The sequence below is a fragment of the Halichoerus grypus genome, chromosome 8, assembly GCF_964656455.1.
Source record: "Halichoerus grypus chromosome 8, mHalGry1.hap1.1, whole genome shotgun sequence".
Lineage (NCBI taxonomy): Eukaryota > Metazoa > Chordata > Mammalia > Carnivora > Phocidae > Halichoerus > Halichoerus grypus.
This window is the reverse complement of record NC_135719.1, coordinates 86,570,366-86,589,371: the sequence shown is the minus strand read 5'-3', so window position 1 is coordinate 86,589,371 and position 19,006 is coordinate 86,570,366. Positions and strand designations below refer to the sequence as shown.

Genomic DNA, 19,006 nt, shown 5'->3' with positions numbered 1-19,006 from the left:
AATTACTTGCTTCACTTATCTCTCTTTACACTGAGCCATATGCTCTGGGCAGGGGTGTTTATTTTGTTCACTCCTGCAAAGTGTTTCGTGCATAGTATCTGAAAAAATTTTGTCAAATGAATGAATGAATGAATGAATAAAGGAAACATCTCTCTTACCTTTCACATATCTGTTCTATTATTCCTCCTTTGATTTTTTACAAATTCTTTTCCCATAATGCAGATTTGAGCCCTCAACATCTCTTCCCTAGGTCTTTGTAATAAATTCCTAATAGATCTCTCTGCCTGTGGTCCCTTTCTAACCCAGCATTCACATTGCTATGAGAAACATCCCACTAAAAATGCCCATTAAAGCAAGCCATTTTCTCTTTCATCAAAATCCTTAATTATTTTTTTTTTTAAAGATTTTATTTATTTATTTGACAGAGAGAGACATAGCAAGAGAGGGAACACAAGCAGGGGGAGTGGGAGAGGGAGAAGCAGGCTTCCCGCCGAGCAGGGAGCCCGATGTGGGGCTTGATCCCAGGACCCTGGGATCATGACCTGAGCCGAAGGCAGACGCTTAATGACTGAGCCACCCAGGCGCCCCAAAAATCCTTAATTATTAAATAAATTAAAAACTGCTGACATCATTTCTTCAGGATCAGTCCTTTTATTTCCATGCTAAAGTCTCTTGGACATCTTTTTTTCTATCCATTTCTACCTTCTCTTCACCCTTTGCCAACCTCTTAACTGGTCTCTGATTCCAGTGCCTTTCCATTCTACTGTGTCTTCCACAGATTCATCAGCATTATTTCCTCTTAAATGTCATCGTATTTCTTCTTAGTTTAAAAACTATCATTGGCCTGCTGTTGTCTATAGAATAACATTTGTAATTTCTTACCTGGGAGCACAAGACCCTCAGCAGTGCAGTTCTTAAAAAAACATTTTCACATGCTGTTTCTTATTTTACTGGAAAGCCCATTTCCTCCATTCTTCACCTTGAAATACTCAGGGAAATATCACACCATTAGTGGTCTAATCCAAGGCCCCCGGAAATGGCTAATTTTCCTGCTTGTTGTCTGTGCTACCCCATGATTAGTTCATGTTTCTGCAGTAATACTTCCATACTCTATAATGACTTTTCTCTCTTTTCATGTTTTACCTTGTGAAGGCTATGGATCCTTGAGGGTAAAAACAATCTGTTATTTTACTTTTATTCCCTGTACTTTGTACAGTGCTTGGGGTAGAGAGATGAGCATAAAATATCTCTTAAATTAATGCATTAATGAATGATGAATCCATACATTTCGGAATGCACTTGGCATTTTCACATGCTGTGCTTTTGCTTCTGTGGTTTGCTCAGCCTGGATTGCTCTCCTGCCAGTTCTGTGATTAGTGAAAACTTAACAGCTCTTAAAGTTCTGGTTCACCTGATATCTTTTATGTGACTCTCTACTTTCTTGGGTAAGAATTAATTATGTCTCCTGTATGTTCCTTTGGTGGCTGTTGCTTAGTTATCCATTATTTAACTTAATAAACATAATATTGGGAACTGCCTACATGGCAAGCACTCTATATGCTATTGAGTTTACATTAGGGAATGTGACCTGGTGGCTACCATTGAGAAGTTCACTATCTAATGCAGAGAAATATTTGTAAAAATATAGATAAAATTCACTCTTTTAAATGCTATAATCAAGATGAGAATAAAATGCTATAAGATCAGAGAGCTTGGAGGAATTAATTTGACATGATTCATAGGCAATGATTCATAGAGTGGTTGAGATTTGAGCTGGTACTTAAAAAGGCATAGGAGTTTGACAGGCAAATGGGTGGTTGTAAAGATATTCCAGGCAGAAGAAACAGCCTTTGTAAATGCACAGATTCACAAATTCACCTCCTTTTAGCCTCTGCAATGATCTCGTAAACTCCTTGTCCATGCATATAACACTCTTGAACTCCAGCTAACAAATTATTAACTCCCCACAATAGACTCTAGTCAACCTCTCCAATGGCTAAACCTTGGACTTGGTGTCACTCAGAATAGTAAAAACTCTAAAATTCTTAATTCCAATATTCCCTTCTCATACTCCTAATTCTTCTTCTTCATTTACCATACTTATTTTCTGTACTTGTCATGATCTTATGACTCTTCAATTCATACTACCTCTCTTGAGGGTGTACTCTCTTTCTGTCTTTTTCTATAAGAAAGGTATGTTGAAAGAGTGGCTTTAAGATTTAGAAAACATAGTAACCAGATCACTCATAACAAATATTACTGTAAAAATTTGAACATTGTAAAGTGTTGTTTTGGAGCTTTCCTGTTGCTGTAGTTAGGTGCATCCGAAGGTGGCTCCAGATACAGAACATGATATTCTGTAGTAGTTACTTGAATAGAATCCTGTATCCCTTAAAAGTTATCCTTGCAGACTAACTAGCTGAGGAATGACCAAAAAATAGTTTCATAGTACAGTTAGGACTTCTTTAGGCTCCCTCTTGGGGGTCATATACTCGGACAAGAATTTCTAAATTAAGTATGAGTGTACCATATTAGGTCAAATCAGACCTTATTCAAGTGGATTACTTAACTCACTTTCAACTCTGCAATACAATGTTATGTATTTAGATATATGATTTGTATATATTTCTTTAATTAACTTTAACTTTTGTGACTGTACATGAAATCAGAAAAACTTCTGAAATAAAACATTAAAGGTGATACCCCCAATGTTTTAAATAGTGCTTTATTTTATTTTTTAAATTTTTTTTCAATGAACACTCTTTTTTAAAAAGATTTTATTTATTTATTTGAAAGAGAGAGATAGCGAGAGAGAGCAGAGCTGGAGGGCATGGCAGAGAGAGAAGCCGGCTTCCCACTGAGAAGGGAGCCTGTTGCGGGGCTTGATCCCAGGACCCTGGGATCATGACCTGAGCTGAAGGCAGACGCTTAACCTACTGAGCCACCCAGGCGCCCCAATGAACACTCTTTTTTAAATTTACATTCAATCAGCCAACCTATAGTACATCACTAGTTTCAGATGTAGCATTCAACAATCCATCAGTTGAATATAACACCCAGTACTCATCACACCATGTGCCCTCCTTAATGCCCATCACCCAGTTACCCCATCCCCCCACCCATCCATCAAAATCCTAGAGGAGAACACAGGCAGCAACCTCTTCAACCTCAGCCACAGAAGCTTCTTGTTAGACATGTCTCCAAAGGCAGGGGAAACAAAAGCAAAAATGAACTATTAGGACTTCATCAAGATAAAAAGCTTCTGCACATCAGAGGAAATAGTCAACAAAACTAAAAGGCAACCTAAGGAATTGGAGAAGATATTTGCAAATGACATATCAGATAAAGAGCTAGTATCCAAGATCTATAAAGAACTTATCAAAGTCAACACCCAAAAAACCAAATAATCCAGCTGAGAAATGGGCAAAAGACATGAACAGACATTTCTCCAAAGAAGACATACAAATGTTATACGCAACTAATGAATCATTGAATGCTGTGTCAAAAACTAAGGATGTACTATATGTTGGCTAACTGAGCTTAATAAAAAAAAAAAGAAGACATACAAATGGCCAACAGACACATGAAAAAATGCTCCACATTACTTGGCATCAGGGAAATACAAATCAAAACCACAATGCGATACCACCTCACACTAGAATGGCTAAAAGAGTGCTTTATTTTAATACAGATTGTATTTAAAATGTACTGTGTTAATATTGTTCTAAGTATTTGGCAGAGATGATATCTTGGAGTGAGCTAGGACTCAGAGTGAGGAAATCAGGATTCAGAGCCTGGATTTACAACCAACAGTTTTGAGGAAAAATCCTACACATCGAATCATCCCAGCTGTGCCACTTACCACCTATGTTATCTTCAATATGTTACCCAAGCTCTGTGAGCCTCAAAATTCCACATATAGAATATAGATGATATAGAACTTACATCCAAAGGTTGTTATTGATATTAAATGAGATTGGTATAGATATTAAGTGAGATTAAATGAGCCCTAAAAATCACTCAAAGTCACTTCTGCCATTTTATTCACTGAGGCCATTTTTCTAATCCTACCCTGACTCAACTGTAAGAGGCACTATATTGCTTCTTTGATGGGGAGTGGCAAGGTTCTAGAGAACATGTATAACTGCAAATATTGCTGTGACCATTTTTGGAAAATACAATCTGCCATATTCATGAAGATTGCCAAGAAATTTAGCTACCAGAAACATATTCTCCTTGGTTTAGCTAGGGTTGCATTATAAAGGCAGTCACACTTACCTTTTCCTTCTGTGCTTGATTCTCGACATCATTAGTGCAATCTTTATTTTCTTAAGTTTTTACTTAAATTCTAGTTAGGTAACATACAGTGTTATATTAGTTTCAGTTATACAATAGAGTGATTCAGCACTTCCATACATCACCCAATGCTCATCACAAGTGTACTCCTTAATCCCTATCACCTATTTAACCCATCCCCCCACCCACCTCCCTTCTGGTAACCATCAGTTATTCCCTATAGTCAAGAATCTCTTTCGGGGCACCTGGGTGGCTCAGTCATTAAGCGTCTGCTTTCAGCTCAGGTCATGATCCCAGGGTCCTGGGATCGAGCCCCACATCGGGCTCCCTACTCTGCGGGAAGCCTACTTCTCACTCTCCCACTCCCCCTGCTTGTGTTCCCTCTCTCGCTGTCTCTCTCTCTCTGTCAAATAAAATCTTAAAAAAAAAAAAAAAAAAAGAATCTCTTTCTTGGTCTCTCTCTCTCTTTTTCCCTTGTCTGCTCATTTGCTTTGTCTCTTAAATTCCACATACGAGTGAAAATCATATGGTATTTGTCTTTCTCTGACTGATTTGTTTTGCTTGGCATAATACTCTCTAGCTCCCTCCATGTCATTGAAAATGGCAAGATTTCATTCTTTTTTATGGCTGAATAGTATTCCATTGTGTGTATATGTATATACATGTTTATATATACATACCACTTCTTTATCCGTTCATCAGTTGATGGACACTTAGGCTGTTTCCATAATTTGGCTATTGTAGATAATGCTGCTCTAAACATCAGGGTGCATGTATCCTTTTGAATTTGTATTTTTGTATTCTTTGGGTAAATAACCAGTAGTGTGATTGCTAGATCACAAGGTCATTCTGTTGTTAACTTTTTGAAGAGCCTCTGTACTCTTTTCCAGAGTGGCTGCACCAGTTTGCATTCCCACCAACAGTGCAAGAGGGTTGGTTCCCCTTTTTCCCCATCTTCCCCAACACCGGTTGTTTTTTTGTGTTGTTGATTTTAGCCATTCTGACAGGTGTGAGGTGATATCTCATTGTAGTTTTGATTTGCATTTCCCTGATGATCAGTGATATTGAGCATCTTTTCATGTCTCTGTTGGCCATCTGGATGTTGTCTTTGGAAAAATGTCTCTTCCTGACTTCCGTCCATTTTTTAAATTGGATTATTTGTTTTATGGGTGTTGAGTTTTATAAGTTATTTATATATTTTTGATATTAACCCTTTATCAGATATGTCATTTGCAAATATCTTTTCGCATTCCATACATTGCCTTTTAGTTTTGTTGATTGTTTCCTTCACTGTGCAGAAGCTTATTGTTTTGATATAGTCCCAGTAGTTTATCTGATTTTGTTTCCCTTGCCTGAGGAGACAGATCTAGAAAGAAGTTGCTATGCCTGATGTCAAATAAATTACTGCCTGTGTTCTGCTCTAGGATTTTTATGGTTTCAGTCCTCACATTTAGATCTTTCATCCATTTTGAATTTGTTTTTGTGTATGGTGTAAGAAAGTGGTCCAGTTTTATTCTTTTGCATGTTGCTGTCCAGTTTTCTCAACACCATTTGTTGAAGAGACAGTTGTTTTCCCATTGGATATTCTTTCCTGCTTTGTTGAAGATTAATTGACCTTAGAGTTATGGGTTCATTTCTGGGTTTTCTATTCTGTTCCTTTGATCTATGTGTCTTATTTTTGTGCCAGTACTATATTGTTTTGATTACTACAGCTTTGTAATATAACTTGAAGTCTGGAATTTTGATGTTTCCAGTTTTGCTTTTCTTTTTTAAGGTTGCTTTGGCTATTTGGGTTTTTTGTGGTTCCATAAAATTTTAGGATCGTTTGTTCTAGTTCTGTGAAGAATGCTATCGGTATTTTGATAGGGATTGCATTAAGTGTGTAGATTGCTGTGGGTAGTAGAGACATTTTAACAATATTTGTTATTCCAATCCATGAACATAGAATGTCTTTCCATTTCTTTGTGTCATCTTCAATTTCTTTCATCATTGTTTTATAGTTTTCAGAGTACAGGTCTTTCACCTCTTTGGTTAGGTTTATTCCTAGGTATCTTATGGATTTTGGTGAAATTGCAAATTGGACTGATTCCTTAATCTCTCTTTCTGCTGCTTCATTATTGGTGTATAGAAATGCAACAGATTTCTGTACAATGATTTTGTATCTTGTGACTTTACTGAATTTGTGTGTTCTAGCAGGTTTTTTGTAGAGTCTTTCAGGTTTTCTATATCTAGTATCATGTCATCTGAAACAGTGAAAATTTTACTTCTTCCTTGCCAATTTAGATGCCTTTTATTTCTTTTTGTTATTTGGATGTGGTGACTAGGATTTCCAGTACTATGTTAAATAACAGTGGTGAGAGTGGACATCCCTGTCTTGTTTCTGACCATAGAGGAAAAGTTCTGTTTTTCCTCATTGAGGATGATATTAGCTGTAGATTTTTTCATATATGGCCTTTATTGTTTTGAGGTATGGTCCCTCTAAAACTACCTTTTTGAGGGTTTTTATCATGAATGGATGTTGTACTTTGTCAAATGCTTTTTCTGCATCTATTGAAATGATCATATGGTTCTTATCCTTTCTTTTATTGATCTGATCTATCACGTTGATTGCTTTGCAAATACTGAAGCACACTTGCAACCCAGGAATAAATCCCACTTGATTGTGGTGAATGATTTTTTTAAATGTATTGTTAGATTTGGCTTTCTAGTATTTTATTGAGAATTTTTCCATCTATGTTCATCAAGGATATTGCTTGTAGTTCTCTTTTTTAGTGGTATATTCATCTAGGTTTGGTATCAGGGTAATGCTGGACCCATGGAAGGTTTCCTTGCTCTTCTATTTTTTTGGAATAGTTTGAGAATTATAGGATTAACTCTTCTTTAAATATTTGGTAGAATTAGCCTGTGAAGCCATCTGGCCCTGGTCTTTTGTTTGTTGGCAGATTTTTTAAAAGAGATTTTATTTATTTATTTGACAGAGAGAGAGAGAGAGAGAGAGAGAGCACAAGAAGGGGGAGCTGCAGGCAGAGGGAGAGGAAGAAGCAGGCTCCCCGCCAAGCAGGGAGCCCAACACAGGACTCGATCCCAGGACCCTGAGATCATGACCTGAGCCGAAGGCAGATGCTTAACTGACTGAGCCACCCAGGTGCCCCAGTTGGGAGATTTTTAATCACTGATTCAATTTCTTTGCTGGTTATCAGTCTGTTCAAGTTTTCTGTTTCTTCCTGTTTCACTTTTGGTAATTTTTATGTTTCTAGGAATTTATTCATTTCTTCCAGGTTGTCCAATTGTTTGGCATATAGTTTTTCATAATATTTTGTTATAATTATATTTTTGTGGTATTGGTTGTTATTTCTCCTCTCATTTGTTATTTTATTTACTTGGGTCCTTTCTCTTTTCTCTTTGATAAGTCTGGCTAGGGGCTTATCAATTTTATTAATTTTTTCAAAAAACCAGTTCCTGGTTTCATCAGTTTGTTCTATTGTTTTTTTGTTTGTTTGTTTTCTGCTCTAATCTTTTTTTATTTCCCTCCTCCTCCTGGCTTTAGGCTTAATTTGTTGTTGTTGTTTTTCTAGCTCCTTTAGATATAAGGTTAGGTTGTTAATATGAGAGTTTTCTTGCTTCTTGAGGTGGGTCTATATTGCTATATACTTCCGTCTTCGGACTGCTTTTGCTGCATCCAAAGGTTTTGGACCGTTGAATTTTCTTTCCTTTTTTTTTTTTTTTTTTTTTAAATTTTATTTATTTATTTGACAGAGAGAGAGAGAGTACAAGCAGGGGGAGTGACACAGACCATTAAATTTTCATTTTCATTTGTTTCCATGTGTTTTATTTCTTTTTTGATATCCTGGTTGACTTATTCATTGTTTAGTAGCATGTTGTTTAATCTCCATGTATCTGTGGTCTTTCCAGATCTTTTCTTGTGTTTGACTTCAAGTTTCATAGCGTTGTGGTCAGAAAAGGTGCATAGTATGATTTCAATCTTTTTGTATTTGTTGAGGCCTGATTTATGACCTAATATGTGATTTATTCTGGAGATTGTTCCAGGTACACTTTAAAAGAATGTGTATTCTGCTGTCTTAGTATGGAATGTTATAAATATATCTGTTAAGTCCATCTGGTTTGGTGTGTCATTCAAAGCCATTGTTTCCTTGTTTATTTTCTGTTTAGATGATCTGTCCATTGATGGAAGTGGGTGTTAAAGTCCCTTACTATTATTGTGTTATTATCAATTGTATTATCCCTTATGTTTGTTATTAATTGTTTTATGTATTTATATATTCTTCTTGGATTGTCCCCTTTATTGGTCTCAAGTACAATCTTTAAATAGAAATTGTATGTCCTTTTCATTTTATTTCTAAACCAAATAGAATAACTTAGAACTTTTCTTGTATTTAATATATTGCCTATATATGTAAGAAAAATACACCACTTTCAGTTTTATTTCCTTCCTTATTCTACTTACATCACTTGAACCCTCTCTTTGCTCTCTTGGTGATATCAATATCCCCAATCTCTCCCTTATTCTTTCATCCAGTATACTCAACCAGTCTCCAAACCTAAATGGATCTCACCACCTACATTTTATTTTATTTGTTTTTTGTTTCAAGTTTTTATTTAATTTCTAGGTAGTTAACATATAGTGTAGTATTGATTTCAGGAGTACAATTTAGTGATTCATCACTTAAATATAACACCCAGTGCTCATCACAAGTGCCCTCCTTCATACCCATCACCCATTTAGCTCATCTCCCACCTACCTCCTTTCCAGCAACCCTCAGTTTGTTCTCTATAGTTAAGAGTCTCTTATGGTTTGCTTCCCTCTCTTCTCCCCCTTCCCCTATGTTCATCTGTTTTGTTTCTTAAATTCCACATATGAGTGAAATCATATGGTATCTGTCTTTCTCTGACTTACTTATTTTGCTTAGCATAATACACTCTAGCTCCATCCACCTTGTTGCAATGTCATTCTTTTGATGGCTGAGTAATATTCCACCACATACAGTACATACATTACAGTATGATGTTTTCATTGGTATGTATACATATTGTTGGTTTAATGGTTTGCTTAGGAGTAGGAACTATGTCTCATTATTATTATTTCTCTAGTGCCAATTGTAGTTTGTGTCACAGTGTATCTGCTTGATGAAAGTTTTATTTATTTATTTATTTTTTATTATGTTATGTTAATCACCATACATTATATCAGTAGTTTTTGATGTAGTGTTCCATGATTCATTGTTTGCTTATAACGCCCAGTGCTCCATGCAGAACGTGCCCTCTTTAATACCCATCACCAGGCTAACCGTTCCTTGAAAGTTTTTTAATGAGTGCATGAATATTTCCCTCAAAAATCCTATATTTTTCCCATTTTAATTGAAGCAAATCACTAGTGAACTTTACAACAAACCTTTCTCTAATTGTACTATTTTGCAAATTCTCTTAAAATATTTTTTCGGGTTTGCATCAATATTTATCACCATGATTGTATTGTATAATAATTAACTACAAAAATTCAGTGGCATAAAACAGTCAATATTTGTTGCTCATGCATCCTGGTTGGTCACATGTGTTGCTATATTCATCTTGGCTGGACTTGATTACACATCTAGTGATGGCTGGCAGTTGGTTGATCTAGAATGGTCTCAAATATTGTTCTGCTGCAAGTGTTTCTGGTCTTTCTCCTGGGCTACTCTGGGAATGCCCCTTTTAAAGAACTTATCGAGGTATAAGAGAACAAACCTCATTATGAAAGCCCATTTTAAGCCTTTGCTGATGACACCTCTGCTAACATTATTTTAGCCAAGGGATGTTACACAACTAGCTCCAGAGAAAGCACATTATGCCCCCTCCCTTACCATGAAAGAGCCCTTTAAACTTACATAGCAAAGGATGTAAATAAATGGAATGTTTAAGAATTTGGATCAGTATTACAGTCTATCACAGGACCATTCAATCAGTAAACTCGCCAGTAACTATTGTTGGCACCAATAATTTTACAAAGCATTTTAATAAAATTATATGCAAGTTATTAGAGAAAAATAGATTGATCCTCCTTTTCCTCTAGACTTTGCAGTCCTATTTGAAATTTAAATAAGAAATATATAGCCAAAAGTTACATGAATGGGATAATTTTTAATTATCAAAGAAGGAAACTATCAGTAGCAACAAGAATCATTAAATAAGGCTTTGTGGGGGAGATTGAAGAACCGGATTGGGAAATATTGCTAAGCTTTTGAGGGAGACGAAGAAGGAATTTCATGTAGAATAATTTACCTTCTTTCATGGTATCATTAGTTTATCACATAAATAACTTAGTATTCTTTATCTGGAAATTTGCAGACATCATTCCTAAATTGGTCTCGATATGGTGATTGGTGCATTATAAGAGAATAACAACAGTAAATAATTCATAATCAAATCTCCCTTGAAGACATAAGTAAACATATAAATAACTATAATAAATTAGAAGGGAACATGATGACTTTGATTTGATTGACAAAACTACCTGATGTTTTGTCTCCAGGGAGACATCATCAGGCATGGTGCAGATTTTCCACTGCAAATTAGAATTCTGTGCACGACTTTGTTCTGAAACTGAATTACCTTTGAATTTAAAAATGCTTTAGGGAACCAGGCTTGGGTCGATGACAAGGAGAGTTACTAGTTTTAACCACAAAATAGAATATTTACAAACTTTGTGGAAAGACCAAGACGAACCAAAATGAAACAGAGCTTTTAGGAAGTTAACTAATACATTAAGAGAATATGACAAAAATCTCAAAAGTTCTATTAGCAGTTTTATTTTGTTGTAAATTTGTTATTTTGTGTCTAGCTTTCTTTAACATTTCTGTTGCTACCTGGCTTTTAGTAACTTTATTAACATAAAATTTTCAGTCTTTCGTAGCCATACTATTGTAAACATAGAGGTATTTATTTCTGCCAAAAAGACATAAAGAGAAATGAATTTTCATACCAAACTAGATATTTTCGAAACAAGCCACAGTGAGCCATTTAAAACTAAGCATTTAATTTTCATCTCCCCACTCTGCCATGCCCATCAAATATTGTATCACCTTCTGATCTCTTTTCCCCCTCCTCTATTCTCCCATAGGTTGTAAGCCTTTTAATAACTGTGGTTGAAATCACATAGAATCCAATGTTTACCTTTTCCTCTGTTCCCTTGGCACCTGAAAATGGTGCCAAAACTGCTACATCAATTTAAATGGCACACTACTTTTAGAAATAGTAACTTTTATTCATTTATTCAGAGAAGTTATTAATGAAGCAACAATGAAGTTCATTCAGTTTTTGACAAGTGTTTCTCCTGGGGAAAAGGTGATGAAACAAACTCCAAGGGCTGGTTCATTTTTAGAACTTGTTTACAAGGTTACAGTACACTCAATTTATCTAAGAATATGTTGCTTAGAGAGTTATTCCATGAGTGTTCATCTCATTTATAAATAATGACCTAGAACATCACCTAGTGGGATCATAAAATTCTATGGATTCAGAGGTGGTAGAAAAACATCAGTCGAAAGTCTGTAGCCTCTAGATTGTGATCCCAGTTCTGCCTCATTATAAACTTAACATATATTCCTTAAGTTCCCTGGGTCTGTTTTTTCCTTAAAAAATGATAGTAAATAACACCCTTTTCTTCACAGGGTTGTTGTGAGAAATAAATGGGATACACAGTAGATTTAAAAATATTTTTATTTATTTTAACATGTGACAGTGGAAAATTTCAACCATATCCACATGTAAAGTGAACAATATAAAAAGCCTCCTGGTATCCATTCCTAGACTCAGCTATATTACATGGCCAATTTGTGGCTTCTGTATTCCCATCCACTTCTTCCTCCACAAGTATCTTTAAGCAAATTCACAACATTTTATTATATCATGTGTAAATATGTTTGCATTTGTCTTAAAAACTAAGGTCTCATTAAAAATCACAGTATCTCATTATCACAATAAAAGTAATAGCGATTCTTTAATACAGGATGCAGAGAAAGGGGACTCCTTTCTCCTACACTGTTGATGGGAATGCAAGCTGGTGCAGCCACTCTGAAAAACAGTATGGAGGTTCCTCAAAAAGTTGAAAATAGAGCTACCATACGACCCAGCAATTGCACTACTGGGTATTTACCCCAAAGATATAAATGTAGTGATCCGAAGGGGTGTGTGCACCCCAATGTTTATAGCAGCAATGTCCACAATAGCCAAACTATGGAAAGAGCCTAGATGTCCATCAACAGATGAATGGATAAAGAAGATGTGGTATAGATATACAATGGAATATTATGCTGCCATCAAAAAACCCGAAATCTTGCCATTTGAAACAATGTGGATGGAACTAGAGGGTATTATGCTAAGCGAAATAAGTCAGTCAGAGAACATGTATCATATAATCTCACTGATACGAGGAATTCTTAATCTCAGGAAACAAACTGAGGGTTGCTGGAGTGGTAGGGGGTGGGAGAGATGGGGTGGCTGGGTGATAGACACTGGGGATGGTGTGGGCTATGGTGAGCGCTATGAATTGTGTAAGACTGATGAATCACAGACCTGTACCTCTGAAACAAATAATACATTATATGTTAAAAAAAAAAAAAAGATAGTAGGAAGGGAAAAATGAAGGGGGGAAATCGGAGGGGGAGACGAACCATGAGAGACTATGGACTCTGAGAAACAAACTGAGGGTTCTAGAGGGAAGGGGTTGGGGGAATGGGTTAGCCTGGTGATGGGTATTAAAGAGGGCACATATTGAATGGAGCACTGGGTGTTATACACAAACAATGAATCATGGAACACTACATCTAAAACTAATGATGTAATGTATGGTGATTAACATAACATAATAACATAAAATAATATTTAAATTCTTCCTGTTTAAAAAAGTTTTGTAACACTTTGAATCAAGATCCAAATAAGTCCATTTAGTCCATTTATTGTAATTAAATGTTATTTTAAATTTTGTTACTCCTCTGTTTTGCTCACCATGCCCTCACTCCTCTTTTTTGTTCACCATGCCCTTTATTTGTTAGCAAAACTGAGTCATGTGTCTCGCAGAATTGTTTCCTTATGAGGTTAGAATGTTGTTCTGTCTTTTGTATTTTTTGTAAATTGTGGCTTAATCTAGAGCCTTAGTAAGGTTTAAATTTTACTTTTTTCCTCTTCCAAAATTGTATTCCTAGTATTATCTAGTAAACAGTGTTTTTTTGCCCTCTACAAACAATTGTTCCCTACAGTTTCTATTGTCAAGTAGAGCAAAACCATGATACACTAAAGATCACACATCACAATGCTCTGAAACATACCTTCCCATGGGTTTCATTTATGACCAAGAAAGGATTACTGTTGCACTCACTGTTGCCCCCTGATGCCCATCAATGGAACAAGTGTTCAGAAGTATGGTGGGTAATTAGATTGTTTTCCTTCCATCCTTGTTCCTTCTTCTTCTTAATTATCTTTCTAAAAAAAAAAAAAACTTCGTTGTCTTTTACCATTTGATTTGATCCATTTAATATTGCATTGCCCTATATGTCCCTATATGTAAATTATAAACCATGATGAAAAACAAACAGTAAATCCATCATTCAGTGTACTATTTGGGACTTTGGCCTTTGTTCTCCTAGCCTATCCCATCTCCCTGCTTCTTTCCTCACATGTAAGCACTATTTCCTTGATATATAAAAACTAATTTTATATATACCCGTCCATAAATATTATTTAGCCTTGCTTTTTTGATCTTTATTAAAATGGTACACTATATAATAGTTACTTAGAACTGAATGTATTTATTCAAACTATGTTCTCAATTTTCATCCATGTGACTGTCTAATTTGTTTATTTTCCCTGCTGCATATAATGTCACTTACCCATTTATTTATCCATTCTCCTATTGTTGGACATTTGCGTTGTTGTTTTCAGTATTTTACAATTTCACACAATGTTGCTGTGGGCATTCTTATACCTGGCTCCTGGTGCACATACTCCAAGGTGTCCCTAGGGATTATATCTAGGCGTGGAATTGCTATGTCATAGCATGTGCACATGTTCAACTTTTCCAAGTAATATGAAAATGCTGCCAAAGTAGTTTATCATTTTATACTATTATTAACAGTATATAAAAGTACATATAGAAAGTGTATTTTATTGATCAGTGTCATCTTCAACATTGGGAACTACCAGAATTCATGATTTTTGAAAAACAAGGAGTGTTAAAGAGTATCTCATTGTGGGCTTATTTGACATAGCCCTGATTAATAACGATGTTGCACTTTATTTTGCTTGGGTTATTGCCCATACATGTTTAAAATTCTTTGAAATTCCTGCTCATATATTTTTCCTTTTTTTGGTTTTTGCTTTAGAGGAGTCAGTTATATATTTTAGATACTATTTTTTTGTCAATTATACATGCTGTAATTATTTTCTCCCATTTTATGGTTAATCTTTTAATGTGTTAAGAATGGCTCTCGAACAAAAATTTAAACTGCCAATGTAATTATACATATATAAGTATTATCCTTCATGATTAGGAATTTAAAAATTTTCCTTTTTCTTCCTATTCTGAGATCATAAAACGATTCTTGTATTTTTATTTTAAATTTTTAAGGTTTTGTTTTTCATATTGAAATCTTTGTTCCACTTGGATGTGGGTTTTTGTGTATAATGTGAGGTATGAAGTAGGATTCCATTTTCCCCTGTATGAATAAACAAGTTTTTGAATATCTTCTCGGGACTAGTCCTTCATATTCACAATGCTCTATAATGATACAACTGTCACTTATTAAATTTCCATATATAGTCATGAATCTATATATTGACTTTCATTTGGTTCCACTGATCAATTTGTCTGTCACTATTCATAGTGATATTCTAGTCACTATACAGTATCGTACTGTTCTAAATACTTGAAATTTATAGTAATTCTTGATATTTTGGAAAAAATGTTCTCCACATTAATCTTGTTTACAAATGTTTTGACTATACTTGGCCCTTTGCTCTTCCAATAAATTTAGATGTCAAATTCTTTAAAAAAAGTCCTATTGGGATTTTTATTTGAATTATATAGAATCTATAGTTATATTTGGAGGAATTGACATCTTTATGAAAACAAGTTTTTAAATTTGTAAACACAGTATATCTCTGTTTATTAGGTCTTCATTAAGATTTTTCAATAAATTTTATAATTGTTTTCACAAATGATGCAAATATCTTTGTCTACTTCTTCCTCATTAATGTATACATTTTGTTTCTATTATAAATGATATCTTTTAAAAATTATGATCAGTTTCTGATGTACAACAAATTTCTTTCAAATTTACCTTGCAACCTGACACTGTGCTAAACTTAATTTTAATAATTTGTTCACAGTTTATTTTGGATTTTCAATGTAAAAAAGTATCATCTGAAATAATGGCTGTGTTATTTCTACTTTTCTAACTCTTAGGCATTTAGTTTTATTTTCTTATCTGATTACTATACCCAAGATCTATTAGTATGGTGATAGATGTGTTTTTGACTTGTATCTAAATTTTAAAAAAATATTTTTTTAATTAAAAATTTGAAAGCCTTATTTTTTAGAGTAGTTTAGATCCAGAGCAAATTAAGAGGAATGTACAGAGATAACATGTATATCCTCTGCCCTTACATAATCATAACTTACCCCATTATCAACATCCCCCACCAGTGTGATACATTGTTACCACTGATGAAATCACATTGACAAATCATCAACCAAAAATCACAGTTTACATTATGGTTTACTGTTGATGTTGTACAATTTATAGTTTGGACAAATACATAATGGTATGTATTCACCATTATAGTCATACAGAGTGATTTCACTGCCCTAAACATTCTCTGGGTTCACCTATTTCTACCTCCCTTTGCCCAGTCTCTAGCAACTACTGATCTTTTTACTGTCTCCATAGTTTTGAATTTTCTAGAATGTCATGTAGTTGAATCATACAGCATTAGCCTTTTCACATTGGCTTCTTTCACTTAGTAAGACACATTCATTTTTTTCTCCATGTCTTTCCATGTCTTGAAAGATCATTTCTTTTGAACACTTAATAACATTCCATTGTCTAGATATACCACAGTTAACTTATCCACCTACTGAGGACATCTTGGTTGCTTCCAATTTTTGACAATTTTGAATAAAGTTCCTATAAACATTGATGTGCAGGTTTTTATATGGATGTAAGTTTTCAACTCTTTCGGGTAAATACCAAGGAGTATGCTTGCAATATGGTATGGTAAGAGTACTTCTTGTTTTGTAAGAAACTGCCAAACGGGGGCGCCTGGGTGGCTCAGTCAGTTAAGCATCTGCCTTTGGCTCAGGTCATGTTCTCAGAGTCCTGGGATCCAGCTCTGCATTAGGCTCCCTGCTTAGCAGGGAAGTCTGCCTCCTTCTCTATCTGCCTCTCCTCCTGCTCATGCTCTTGCTCTTTCTCTCAAATAAATAAATAATTAAAACCTTAGAAAAAAAAAAGAAAAGAAACTGCCAAACTGTCCTCCAAAGTGTCTGTTGTATTTTGCATTTCCACCCACCAGCAATAAATGAGAGGTCCTCTTATTCTATGTCCTTGACAGCATTCTGGATTTTGTTCTGGATTTTGGCCATTCTAATAGGTATGTAGTGGTATCTCATGGTTGTTTTAATTTGCATTTCCCTGATGATATATGATGTGAAGCATCTTTTCATATGCTCTTTTGCTACCTCTGTATCTTTTTTGGTGAGATGTCCATTAAGGTCTTTGGCCCATTTTTCTCCTCTCTTATTTGGGACAGGATTGCTGAGTGGACTGTAGTCGGGTATTTTCTTTCCCCAGGTCAGTTAGGTTCTGATAATACCCAAGTAGGTTATGCTCCAGTAAAAAAATTTCTCCTTGAGAGGTGTCCTTGCTAAGAACAGAATGCTCTGGAGTGTTTCAAAATGGTTCCTTTTCCTCTCCTCCTGCCTGGGGCCGAGGAGATTTTTCTCTGATATTTACTTGGGAATCTGGCTGAGGTCCTGGAGGTAAATCTCACGGTATGGTGAGGGCCCCCCAGTTACTGGGTCTCCCTAGTGTTTTTTACTTTCAGTGTTGTCTTCACTGAGCTGCTACAATTTGTCAGTTGCAGTGCGGGGGTTTTCTACCTGTAGTACTGGTTCCCAGGGCCGTTTCTCTTGTGGGTCAAGGAAGCCGTGATGCCCTGTATTCACCTGTCTCTCCACTGTTGCATGCACTTTTGCCCTGTGTCCTGTCCTTTACAGATCCAAGAAGAATTCATTATTTTTCAGTACGTTCAGCTTTTTACTTGTTGTTAGAACAGAGTGGTGACTTCCAAATTCATTACATGTAGAACCAGAAAAATTGTAGCTAATTTCTTAGGGTATGCTTCCGAAGTTCCCCCATTAAAAATGATGTTTGCTCTGGGATGCCTGGGTGACTCAGTTGGTTGAGCATCTGCCTTCAGCTCAGGTCATGGTTCCCAGAGTCCTGGGATCGAGCCCCGTGTCAGGCTCCTTGCTCAGCGGGAAGCCTGCTTCTCCCTCTCCTCCTGCTGCTCCCCCTGCTTGTGCTCTCTCTCTCCTTCAAATAAATAAATAAAATCTTAAAAAAAATGATGTTTGCTCTACAATTTTCATAGGTAGCTTTTAAGGAAATTATCTTGTATTCCTAGTTTAAGTGTATTTTTAAAATCATGAATGCATGTTGAACTTTGAAAAACTTTCTTTGCATATATAAAAATGGTAATATGAATTTTTTTAATTTAATTTAATTTTGTTATGTTAATTTAGTCCCCATACAGTACATCATTAGTTTTTGATGTAGTGTTCCATGATTAATTATTAATAAACGTCAAATAACTCTTCTATTGTTGAGATGAGTCCTACTTGTTCATGATATTTTTTTTTGTATACTGCTATATTCAGTTTGTTAATATATTGTTTAGAATTTTTTTGTGTTCACAAATTACAGTAACCTTTTCTTTCCTCTTCCTGTCCTTGTCTAGTTCTGGTATCAAGGATATGCTGATCTCATGGAATGAGTGGAAGGTTTGTCCTCTTCTTGTATTTTCTGAAAAAGTTAGCTTAAGATTGGGATGCCCATCCTTGAATGTTTGGCATAAATTACCGTGAACCCTGGGTGATTAGTGTTTTTCTGTGAACTAAAATAAACATTCAGCTTAACTGACTATTAAAATGTTCTTTCTTAGTTGCTTTTTATAAATTACATTTTCCTGGAATATTTTCATTTCATCTAAAACTTTCCAATTTATTGTCATACTTTTGTTCAGAGTATTCTTCTTACCTTTTTAGTGGCTCTGCTATTTAAAGTTATCTCTCTCTTTTTTTTTTTTTTATTCCTGGTATTATTTATTTGTGCCTCCTCTGCAGAATTTTTACATTTGTCCAATTTACTAGGCTTTTCAAGTATTATCTTTGCAGCAGTGGCACGTGATGGGAGGGTGGTGGGAGTCGTCTTTCCTGGGCACAGGCAATTAGGAGGTGTGTTGTCTGTAGAAAATTTAAAAACAACGGTAAAACTGACTAAAAGTTGACAAGCTTTTTATTATCATTATGTACTGGTAATTCTAAACAGTATCAGTGATTAAAATACTCCGCCCCCCCCTTAAAAACTCTTTTATTGCCCTAAGAGCTAAATAATTGATGTGGTTGCTACGAGTTTTGAAAACATATATGTACATTTCA

At 35.3% G+C, this 19,006-nt stretch overlaps 1 long non-coding RNA gene across 10 annotated transcripts in view; it reads left to right on the top strand.

Annotated features, from left to right (window-relative positions):
- Window positions 1-19,006, top strand: part of LOC118530243 (uncharacterized) — a 449,173-nt gene that overhangs the window by 38,189 nt on the left and 391,978 nt on the right. For 9 of the 10 annotated variants that reach the window (XR_013440655.1, XR_013440653.1, XR_013440650.1 and 6 more), the window contains exon 2: window positions 18,307-18,349. The exons of the other annotated variant lie outside the window; for it this stretch is intronic. This is a non-coding gene — a long non-coding RNA (uncharacterized LOC118530243). The remainder of the gene's footprint in view (window positions 1-18,306; window positions 18,350-19,006) is intronic. 10 annotated transcript variants of the gene reach the window in all.